This window comes from Sapajus apella, unplaced genomic scaffold (genome assembly GCF_009761245.1).
Source record: "Sapajus apella isolate SASKATOON/1434 unplaced genomic scaffold, GSC_monkey_1.0 scaffold8, whole genome shotgun sequence".
Classification (NCBI taxonomy): Eukaryota; Metazoa; Chordata; class Mammalia; order Primates; family Cebidae; genus Sapajus; species Sapajus apella.
In genome coordinates, this window is record NW_022436948.1 from 37,734,401 (window position 1) to 37,746,648 (window position 12,248).

A 12,248-nucleotide genomic window follows, 5' to 3' on the forward strand; every position below is an offset into this window, starting at 1 on the left:
ACAGTCACATTCCTAGGCTAACTCAGATGGGTCGTATTATTTGTATGGTAGGCTCAGAAAGAAACTATGAAACATTTTCTTATGGCTTCAGTTTTAACATCTAGACCTCTGGCTGATTTGTATGATTAGCTATGTGCTTAATAGTATACATTGCTGATCCTTAAACAAATACTTATGAGACACATTACCAAGTATTATGGGAGATGGATAGTACTCACTGAAGAAGAACTTATGATGTATCTAGAAAAAACAAAATCATAAAGCATATTTTTCCCAAATCTGTATTTGCACACAGCTAATAACCTAAGGCTTCTTTGGCCTAAAAAAATTGTTTGAAAATTCCAGTTAGAGAAATATGATCACATTTGTTTAGTTAAGTTTTCCAAAATTATTCAACCAGTGAACACATCTCTAAATTTTTTTTTTTTTCCATACTATGTAGCATGAAAGTTTCTTGTGATCTTGTGCACATCTGGGAAGCTTGAGTCCGAAAGGCAAGTGGTGAACATTAAATGATAGGCCCAATTACAACACTGCAAAACAGTCATTTAAAGTCTCAGCCATACTTACACTCTTGTAATATGTTGTGCACTTGGGATCGATGCTCTCTGAAGGACTCCCAAACTCCAAGTCTCTATGGGTTCTTGAGTCATAAACTCTGTGCTGCCACTAATATAATAAAAATCCTAGAGGGGAAAAGTCAATGTGACTTGTTTGATACCTGTCTAATTAAAATTTCTTCTATGGGAAATTAGATCTTATAAAATATTCCCAGATATTTATTCTAGAATATGAGGGTATTTGGTTTATAAGTTTGGGTTCAAAGTTAATTTATCTATATTTTACATATTAGAATATTAATGTATCTATAAACATATTGGTACAGTGAGTTAAATTTTGCTTTGTTTTTGAAAAAAAAATTGTACACACTTATTAAACTAAAACAGCAAAACATTTCTGCCAAATATATAGATGAAGAATTCCCAGGCTGAGGTAAATGGGCTCATAGAAATCTCTAAACATTTTGGTAAATTTGTTCTTCCTTATAATGTACCTATTCTACAGCAATAAATAAGGTTCACTAATCCACAACTGTACTTTATAATTAATGTTTACCTTATATTCATTTCAAATTTACTTGATTGCTTTTTTTTTAATCTTCAGAGAATTTGGACTGCTAGACTATTTTTTAGGGCTGTTAGTTTTACCTTTGATGTTTAGAATGATAGGAAGGATGTTGGAAATGCTGATAAGGTGCCAGTATATTTGTAGAGTCCCAGTTGGATTTTAAAGAATTTTTAGTATGTATTCCTTTGATTGGACATGCAGCTGTAATTGGCAAATTTTTCTCATAGTAATGACTCCTCCCTCACACTTGTGATCTCTTCATTATCTGCCCTGGTGAACTAATACATCAATGAGAAAAATAATCTTAAAATTGAGTGGTCTTTTCCTGTGGTCCTTTCATTGATGTTGACTTTTTCCTTATCAGTCATATAAGCCCCTAGATTAGCAGTCCTCAAGTTTTGTTTTCTGTCAGAATTAAGTGGTGTGCTTGTTTAAAGCTTCATTCACAAAGCTTTCAATTTAGTGGAATATGAATTGTACCTGAAGAATGAGGAATTAAACACTTTTGCCAATATAAATTGGCGAAACAGGAATTGTAAATAATTGGAGAGCAATTTTGTGCCGTAGGTAATGAGACTGGTTCCTAGACTGTCAGGATTGACATGGTAGAATGTGTTCCAGCAACCGTGTGATTGGGATTAGTCTTTGTTTGCATGGTAGAATCACCTGTAGGGCATTTTGGTGTGGGAATAAGAAAAAGTGCTATCTATTGCTTGCTAGAACAAAATTACTGACTGAATTTCCAGATTCTGTTTTCTTGATTATACTGGACATCATCATAGGGAAAAAAAAACAAAAAACAAAAACAGAAGTATCTTTTTTAATCTAAAATTTTACCATAAACGAATAGGCACACAGTTTAAACAGCAGTTTAAAAAAGGAGAAACCTTAACTTTCTACCTTTGATTTACCACTTGCAAATTGTATAACCTTCCACAAATTACCTCACCTTTTTGAACCTTAGTTTTGAAATCAATCAAATGAATCAGATGATATCAAAAATTGCCTTCCAACTATTATAGACTGAATTTGGATGTAACGGGGATATTAGTTACTATAATTTATTATCTCCTTAATGTCTAGAGGAAGGACATCTAGTTTTATAAAATTCTGATATGAAGCTAAAGGAATGTAAGTCTACAAATTACTATATCCGTCCCTTAGTACACATGGGATATTGCTTCCAGGATCCCCCATGCATATCCAAATCTGTGTATACTCAATTTTCACAGGTAGTTCTGGGGAACCCGTGTCTCCAAAAAGTTATCTTGTGCATATGTGTCCTCTGGGTCTCATGAATACTATATTTTTGAGGCATGAAAAAATCCACATACATGTGGACCCAGGGAGTTCAAACTTGTGTTGTTCATGGATCAACCGTAATTTCAAAATGGTTTCCTACACACTGCTTGTTACTATTTGGCATGATCTCCTTCTTGTGCACACAGCTATGGGCAAACTTTTCATTTTTATACCTGTAACCCACCTACCTGAAATATCCCTGAGTTTGGTTGAACCTGTAATACAATATGTAATTGAGCTAATAAAATTCAGAAGGAACTTTGCTGGTATAGAGTAGAGAATATATATGCCATTTTTATCTTTCAGAGCTAGAACTCCCCAAAACCAAATGAAAACAATCACCCCAAATTACATAGAATGTCAAACTTTTTCTCGTAAGAATGACTCCTCCCTCACACTTGTGATCTCTTCATTATCTGCCCTGGTGAACTGACACATCAATGAGAAAAATAATCTTAAAATCGAGTGGTCTTTTCCTGTGGTCCTTTCATTCATGTTGGCTTTTTCCTTATCAGTCATATAAGCCCCTATAGATTAGCAGTCCTCAAGTTTTATTTTATATCAGAATCAGGTGGTGTGCTTGTTTAAAGCTTCATTCACAGAACTTTCAATTTAGTGGGTGATTCCCCTATGTCTGTGAAGACATCATAATACATTTTTTCCCAAGAATAGGACACCCCACATTTAGAAGGGGATGTTCCTGCAACTTGCCTAGAGGGGAGAAGGAAGTATAAAGACAAGGTGTTTTCTCGAAGTCCAATAACATAACATGGCATAAGATTGAAAAGTTTATCAAAATTTGATTACCCTGCCTACAACTGAATATTTCTCTGAAAGCATATGAATAAGATAATAAAAGAAAACATATGAGACACTTACTTAAAAATTCTCCCTTAGTTGCAGAAACTTGATGTGTAGCGTGAATTAAATATCTTTCTTTTTGGAGACAGAGTGTCTCACTCTGTTGCCCAGGTTGGAGTGCAGTCACAAAATCTCAGCTCACTGTCACCTCCCCTTCCCCAGATGAAGCAATTCTCCTGCCTCAGCCTCTACTGTAGCTGGGATTACAGGCATGTGCCACCATGCCTGGCTAATTTTTGTATTTTTATAGAGATGGGGTTTCCCCATGATGGCCAGGCTGTTCTCAAACACCTGATCTCAGGTGATCCACCTACCTCAGCCTCCCAAATTGCTGAACTTACAGGTATGAGCCACTGCGCCTGGCCTCCTGTAGCTTCTTTGCACTCAGGTGCTTTGCATGCATGGCTATACACTTGTGACAGAATGGGAGATTTAAAATAACAGAATAGGTTTAGTGTTAAGCTTCTCTGGGAAGTAGGAGAACAGAGCAATAATGAGTGTACATTAAACCATATGTTTCATGGGTCATATAAAACGTTTATAATTCAATTTTATTTATTCCATACTGTTTTTTTTTCCTCATTGTTCTACACTTTGGCTTTCCTGCTATAAAGGGAGCCTGAAGCAGTCTGCTCTAGTCTTGAGGACCTTCCGTGACTATTATTCTTTTAGTGCCTCTGTTGCTCTAAATTCTCCTTTCCCAGGTAAAACAATATTCCATTGTTTTAAAAACTTCTCTAGTGATGGCTTCATGGATTTCTTGTATTTATTTTCTACTTCAATATCTAAATGGAATCACTTAGTTCTTTTGGAATCACTGCTGTAGTACCAAAGTGACTTTTGTTCATATTTTAAATCACATTTGTTCTACATGTCTAATTAAGTTCTGCTTGTCTTCATAACCATCAGTTACAGGTTACCACATAAACCAGGGCAGAACATGCTTTCAAGCGTGCAATGATTATTATGGCTATATATTATCTTCTTGTAACATACTTGCTTCACGTCTTGCTGCTAAATATTCAACATTTTCCAAAATATGTCTTATCTACCCTAATGCATTGAAAAATAAAGCATCAACCAAAACTAGGATTTAACTTTTTATGAGTACGGTAGATTAGAAAGTTGACAGATAAATTAAATCTCATTGAGTTACACATAGTTTTCATTTATAGGAGTATTTCTATAAGTATTAGGAAAATATATTTAAAGCATCAAAAACATAGCAGAGAGTCAAAACGAATTTTCATTTGTAACTTGTAACTTTATATTCTAAAAATGCCAAGGCACACGAGACTCGTTCACACTTTGGAATGGGGCCCTTGAAGCTGCAAGAATTTTACAATAAGAATTATCACATATAAAGAGATATTGAAAAACCCTTACGAACTGCATTTTTAGAATCAGCATTTTTAAGTGTATGTAATTCAGAAATTACTTTCAATGATGTCATATGTAAATTAGATTCATTGTAAAGTGCTTTTTAAAAATCACATAAGCTTATGATAGTCTTTTGTCTTGTGCAGTTCCTCTAAATGCTGAACACTAGGAAAAATTTCAAATAAAAAAATACAAATCAACCTACAGTACGGGCCTGGTGGCTCATGCCTTTAATCTCAGCACTTTGGGAGGCTGAGGTGGGCAGATCATGAGGTCAGGAGTTTGAGACCAACGTGGCCAGCATGGTGAAACCCAGTCTTTACTAAAAATACAAAAATTAGCTGGGTGTGGTGACACATGCCTATAATCCCAGCTGCTGGGGAGGCTGAGGCAGGAGAATAGCTTGAACCCCAGAGGTGGAGGTTGCAGTGAGCCAAGTTTATGCCACTGAACTCAACAGAGTGAGACTCCATCTCAAAACAAACAAAATATCAAATCACACTACTAGTTAAATACTATCTTATGCTGTTAGCCTTCTATTGCTATGCATAGAATGCTATCTATGTTGCTAGTGTCTACTTGTTTTTTAATAGCACATTGCCTTGTCATATTATAACATATATAGGCCTCCAAAGAAAGATAAAAAGTAGATCACTTACATTTTTTAAAATGTAGTATATTGTATCAAACCTAAATAGCTGAAATTTCTTGAAGCATTATCATTTTAATATCATGCATGAACATGTTTTACCTGAGATGCATTATCCTATTAAAATCATCAAACATACTGGATAATAATGTAGGTAATTCATTTGTCTAATCAATTTCATTCAAAATACTCTAAAAAATCCTCAAATGTTTTCAGAATTACATGACTACAACTTAGAAGTATTGTGTTTCTAAACTTGTATTTAGGGATTAATGAACACCATAATTTTGTAGAGTTACTAAATTTTCTGATATTAAGTGTTTACTTTGTACAATTGTAATTATAGAATGATGAGGTGATGGTTGAATGAATTGAATTGTGGATTTTATGTACAGACACTTGAGTTCATACTTCAGAACATAGATGAAAATCACAGTTGATATCAAGGCAGGTTGTACATGTTAAAATGAGCCCCACAGTGTATATCTATCTCTTCAGGAGTCAGTTTTTCTTAACTGGAAGTCAGGTCTGCACTTGTAGTAGAAGACTGACAGGGGAAGCCCTTGATCTATAAAGTCATATTCTCCCTCAGAACTGAGCATAACATATGGAATCCTGATTTTGTGAAAATATAAAAATAAATAAAGTCTTACGTGGCTTATTCTGCTTCCTTGTGATATAATGCTTAGTCTGGCCCAGAACTCTCATCCTTGCCATTGCAATGCTGTGTCTTATATCTAGGGTGCTCTCTTTACCTGCTTTTAGTTACAATACTGCGACATTTCTGTTGGTACCTCATTTGCTTAGGCTATTCATTAAGCAATAAACATTTGGGTCATGAATAAATGAAAATTTTCCATAGAATTAAATTTAAATATATTACTGGGATGACAAAAATAACAGATGATGCATTTACATAGCTGAAACATTTGATAGTTTACTTCAGTTACAAGCACAGAGGCCATAGAAAAATATTTTGATATTCAATGTACATAATCACAACTAAATCAAGGGGTACCTCCATTTTAATCCTCTAGCAGATCTTTGAATTTCTTTTGCAGTGTGTAATGGGAAACAACAGGGACCAGTGCTGTTTCCTGATCTCAAAGGAGCCCTCTCTCTGAGGAACGAGCAAGACCTATAAGATTAAAGATTTGAGGAAAAGTTAAATTGTGATAAAACATGCTGATTTTTCATATTGACGTAGGAAAAGCACCAGACCTAATGCATTGAATTCTAAAAGGAGTTAATATTGTGGTGATTCTGGTCCTCGCACTTGGGTGAATGAATGAATTCCATATATAAGTTTATAGAATATGATAAACTATCTAGAATTTCAGATCGCTGCATAATTTTGACAGCTATTCCTTGTACCTCTCATAGTAGTATATTTTACTTAAAAATGCACGAGGAAGGAAAAGGCACTCATAAAGATTTCCACAATGTAATCAAGACTTTGTTCATAGACGTTGTGAGTCAATGATAAGGTAACCTAGGACACATTTTTAAACAGCTATATAAATACAGCATACAGGCTATGCACATTCTATTGCTGGGCAACAGTGGACAGTCATAAGCTACCTAGGAAACCGAACTTTAAATGAGAAAGGCTACCTTGGAAATGCTCAGGATAAATAAAAAGCAATTATATTGAATAAGCCTGTATGAGTTCATGGAAGAATATATTTCTAATGAATAAATCTTAATTATCTGCTGATGAGTAATGTCTGTGTTGTAATGTAGAGAGAACCAGAAACCAACAGATCAGAGATTTTAGATGACTCGATTGATGGTTTCCTGAAAGTTTATAAGAAAAGATTTAGGGAAATTTCAAAAAGTAATTATATACATAATAGGAAAAAAAAGTTAGTGTAACCATAAATAAAGTTTTATTTATCCATTCATTCACTTGTGTAAGAAATAGTCACTGAGCTTAATAAAAAAAAAAATGTAATTCAGTATGCTAGTTTCCTATGCAATTTATCATGAGGGAACACAAGATCGATGACCCTAGGATCCTGTCTGTAAGAATGTTACAATACTATATATAATAAAATGGCATGTTGACAAATAAGAAAAACTTACACTGTAAATTGCCAGATGTCATAAGAGAGGCACAGAACAACTGCATGGGAGTTCAGAGGAACATGCATTTGATGCTGGCTTGCAGCTGAATGGGAAATCATGAAATTCTCATGGAAGAAAAACATATTTGATTTTTACTCACAATGCTGGGTTCTATGGACACCTGGCCTGGGGGGAGGCATCCCATTTGAATGTAAGCAAAAGAATATAAGAGACAATATACCAGACTGTGAGTACTTCAAAGAGTGCTTGAATTAGATTGGTTGAAAGTCAGATTGGGAAAGATCAATTTTGACCACATTGTGTGGAGGAGGAATGTAGTGGGCTAGGATGACATGTTAAATAAATTGGATTATTTTTAGGAAAAATAGGGAACCACAAGTGGTTTTTGAGAAGGAGAGAATTGTTTTGATAAAATAAATAGATCTGATGATTTAGAAAAAGTGAGATGTAAAAGAATAATTAGAAAGCTGTTCAATTACTCCAGACAAAATACGTACAAGCTACTGAAATGAAAACAGAAGCCACGGGAATGGAGAGCAGAGGTGAAGTGAGGGGATATTATGAAGGTGGCATTAATAAGACATAGCAATTTATAATACGTAAATGTGAATTGGGCAGATGAAAGTAAGGAAGATGGAGATTTTTCGCTTAGAATTCCAGGGCAATAAAGATAATAGTAATAGAAAAGGCAGTATCTAAGGAAAAACAGATTTTGAAGAGAAGATACCTTCTTCCACTTGTAGCATCCACCTGGTTGGAAGTGTTAGTGAACCATTCCAGAATGAACATCCCAATACACAGTTATAACAGAGGAAGAGTGTTTGGACACAGGATTCTTATTTGTTTATACCATAAATAAATATCATGGCCTATTATGTGATAGGCACTATGGTATTCTCTGAGGGAAATAATGATTAATAAAACACAAGCTTCCTCTATCAATGATCTAATATAAGATATACCCATCTGAAAAGGAACTTATGATTTTGTATTAGTAACCTCGTATTTGGATATTAATTAAAACAGGTACAGGGAAATTTAGCCTTGGCTGATCAGGGAAAATATGATGGCAGTGAATTTCAGGCAGCTATGACCCATAAGAGTTAACAAGGCAGAATACGGAGGGGTAGAGGAAGGCAAAATGTTCTTAAGAAAGAAGCATCTATATTCAGCATACAGGTACGTTTCCAAAGCTAGAGTAAGTCATTGGCCTATCATAACAACTAGTTGTCTAATAAATAGGGAGTTAGGGTAATTCTATGAAGAAAGAGAATTATGAGATCTAAAAGAAAATTTAGAGTAGAGATCGTTTGGAGGTATCCACATAGGTTATAATTAGTAGGAGGCAAGAAAAGAAAAAGTGGGACAGGGAGACAGAAGCAGCCAAAAAGGAAACCTAACAACTGATTGTGACTACATCATGTGTCGCTGTCCCATTTTACAACGGTAGCACATCAGCTAAAAATTTTCATTGGCATTGGCACAGAAGGTAATATAATATTGGTGCTCTTAAACAAATTTATGGAATAGAAGAATGTGTGTAAGGGAGGGCTTAGAAAAGTTGAAAAAAGTTTTTGCAAAAGGAGAACAGAGTATGAATATTTCTTAAGTTTTGCTAATAATAAACAAGAGTGAAAAAAGTACACAAATAGCCAAAAGCACACAATTGGCCCATAAAAGGATGTTCACCATCACCAATCATTAAGAAAACACAATTCAAAGCTTAAATGATATACTAATTTGCAACAATAGGATGGCTACTGTAAAACAAAACAAAACATAAAATAACAAGTGTTGGTCAGGATGGGGAAAAAATAGAATCCTTACACATTGCTGATAGGATTGTTAAAATGGTGCAGCCTCTGTGCAAAACAAGGTAACTTTTTTTTTTTTTTCTTTTTTTTTTTTTTTTTTTTATGGACTTTCACTCTTTACGCCCAGGCAGGAGTGCAATGGCACCATCTCAGTACACTGCAACTTGAATTTTTCAAGTCATTCTCCTGCCTCAGCCTTTCTAACAGCTGGGACAAAAGCCCCGCGCCGTCACACCCAGCTATTTTTTTTTTTTTTTGTATTTTTAGTATAGATGGGGTTTCATGATGTTGTCCAGGCTGGTCTCAAATCCTGACTTCAGCTGATTGTCCACCTTGGCCTCTCAAAGTGCTAGGATTACAGGCAAGAGCCACCACAGTAGCCAGATGACTATTTATTTAAAAGTTAAATACACTATTACCATATGATCCAGCATTTCCATCATTGGGTTTAGACCCAGAATAATTTAAAGCAGATACTCAGATATTTGTACACTCACGTTTCTAGTAGCATTACTCACCATAGCCAATAGCTGGAAACAACCCAAACGTCTATAAATGCTTGCATAAATAAAATGTGGCATATGCACATAATGTAATGTTATTCGGCCTTAAAGGGAATAAACTTCTGATGCATGCTATGGCGTGGATAAATCTTGAAGATATTATCCTCAGTGAAATAAGCCAGACATAAAAAGACAAAAATGTATGGTTCCACTTATTTGTGGTACCTAGAACAGTCAAATTCACCAAACAGAACGTTAAATAGTACATACAAGGGGCTGGGGGAGGGAACAGAGTTCAGCTTGCCATGACTTAGAAGTTCTGGAGATGGCTAGTAGTGAGGGTTGAACAACAATGTGAATGTACTTAATGCCACTGAAACATACACCTGAAATTGGTTGAAAGAGCAAACTTTATATTATGCATATTTTACCACAATAAAAAAATTACAAAATAAAATGACAGATTAATAAATAGAAGCATATAAACTTTACAATAAACTGTTATAGTAATTGTCTGAATCAGAAAAAAAATGTTTTTAAGTTGAGGAGTATTTAAAAAAAACAACAGGAAAAAAGTGATTGGGGTGTATACTCAGAAGAAATCAAGTCGGGATCAAGAATATGGTTCTTTTTTTTTTTTTTTTTTTTGAGACGGAGTTCCACTCTTGTTACCAAGGCTGGAGTGCAATGGCACGATCTCGGCTCACCACAACCTCCGTCTCCTGGGTTCAAGCAATTCTCCTGCCTCAGCCTCCTGAGTAGCTGGGACGACAGGCACGTGCCACCATGCCCAGCTAATTTTTGTATTTTTAGTAGAGACGGGGTTTCACCGTGTTGACCAGGATGGTCTCGATCTCTTGACCTCGTGATCCACCCGCCTCGGCCTCCCAAAGTGCTGGGATTATGGTCGTGAGCCACCGTGCCCGGCCAAGAATATAGTTCTTTAAAACTTGCCTTTTGTTGGGTTATAATTAAGACATAACTTGCTAACCAGGGTTTCCATAAAGTTTATTCTCCAAACAAAGGAAATTGCAAGGGAAAATGGATGATTAAGGTTGGAATTAACATACATATATATGTTAATACACATATATTAATGTATGTAATTAGTATATATATGTATGTATATTAATACCACCTTTGTCACCCATTTTCATGAGATAGAGAGAGGGGCAGGGAGGTAGGGAGGAAGAAATAGAGGAGAGAGAGAGAAAGAAAGACATCATCAGGCATAAACTGACACATTCCTAAGCAGAGTGTGGTACTTCACTTAAGGCTAATTTTGAAAGATAGAAGCCTGGTGCGGAACACAGCAAAGACTCAAGAGATCGGTTTTTTTTAATTCTCAGCCATGAACTCAATTACATGGCTTACTGAGGCATAATAGGATGATATAGAAAGAATAATCCCAACTTGGGAATGCTACTATGGAAACAAGAGCATCATTTAAAATTTCTCTTCTTGTTATGAGGGAAAGGTAAAGAGAAAGGAATGGTATCACATTAGACTCCAAAACTTTTCAATTTCTAAAAGAAAAAAAAAGGAGGAAAAGATTCTTAATTATTTATAATGGTTAACCTATTATTTTTAAGTATATAAAATTTAGAGTGCACTGGAGTAGTGACTTTATGTACAATACTTGATATACTGGTCAATTAACATAGCACATTTATGTTTACATACAGTCTTGGTTCAGATTTTACTACTGTTTATAAAATACTAGTTTTCATACCTATGACATTTTTGATGCTGAGTCTTTGGCTTGAACTGTGTCAAAACGCTTGTCAAAGAAAAAGAAATCTGCTTTAAGACAACTTCCCATTTACCTAAACACTCCAGTAAAAGTGAGTGGCTGTCTACAATTACTATCTGGTTTAGCAGACACTTGGAAAAATGCAAGTATTCATTGATGAGGATATTTAATGTCATGTAACAGTTTCATCCCAAGCAGAGTGTCCCTTATGCTGCTGAGAGAAAGGAGATTTAGGAAAGATAACTTTTCAAAGAAGAGGAAAATAATAATTGAGTGGGACTAATGGTCCAATTAATCCCATTAAGTAGGAGGTCTATTCACATAGATAAGATTCCAGAGAGAGAGAGAGAGAAAGCAAGAGAGAGAGAGAGAGAGAAACAAACAGTGGGGGGGCCAGATTTTATTTCTGTCATTTCCGCTCTTCCTTTCCAGTTTCCCCACTTCGTGACTCCAGCTTTGATTTGAGCCAAGTCAAAAGAGAGACACAACACGCTCATTTCTTAACCTGGTATCTACCAGGCCCTTTATTATTGTCCCTCTTTTATCTATAGCATGTCTAACTGAAAACGTGAAGAGAAGGGGAAACAAAGAAAAGGAGCCTTAGGATACAAAACAGTTGATTACAAATCATATGTTATAGTGCCAGGGTACAAATCCACAAAAGTTTTTTCAGAGATTAATGAGTCGTGCTTTGCTAAAGTAGGTGGCACAGTTGGATTGTAAAAATAAAGATGTATTTTAGGAAGTTCAAAGACTTTGCAAATACATGC

The 12,248-nt window shown here is 35.3% G+C and overlaps 1 protein-coding gene across 3 annotated transcripts in view; it reads left to right on the forward strand.

Annotated features, from left to right (window-relative positions):
* CADM2 (cell adhesion molecule 2) overlaps nt 1-12,248 on the forward strand; it is a 1,064,920-nt gene that overhangs the window by 135,232 nt on the left and 917,440 nt on the right. The gene's annotated exons all lie outside the window — the stretch shown is intronic.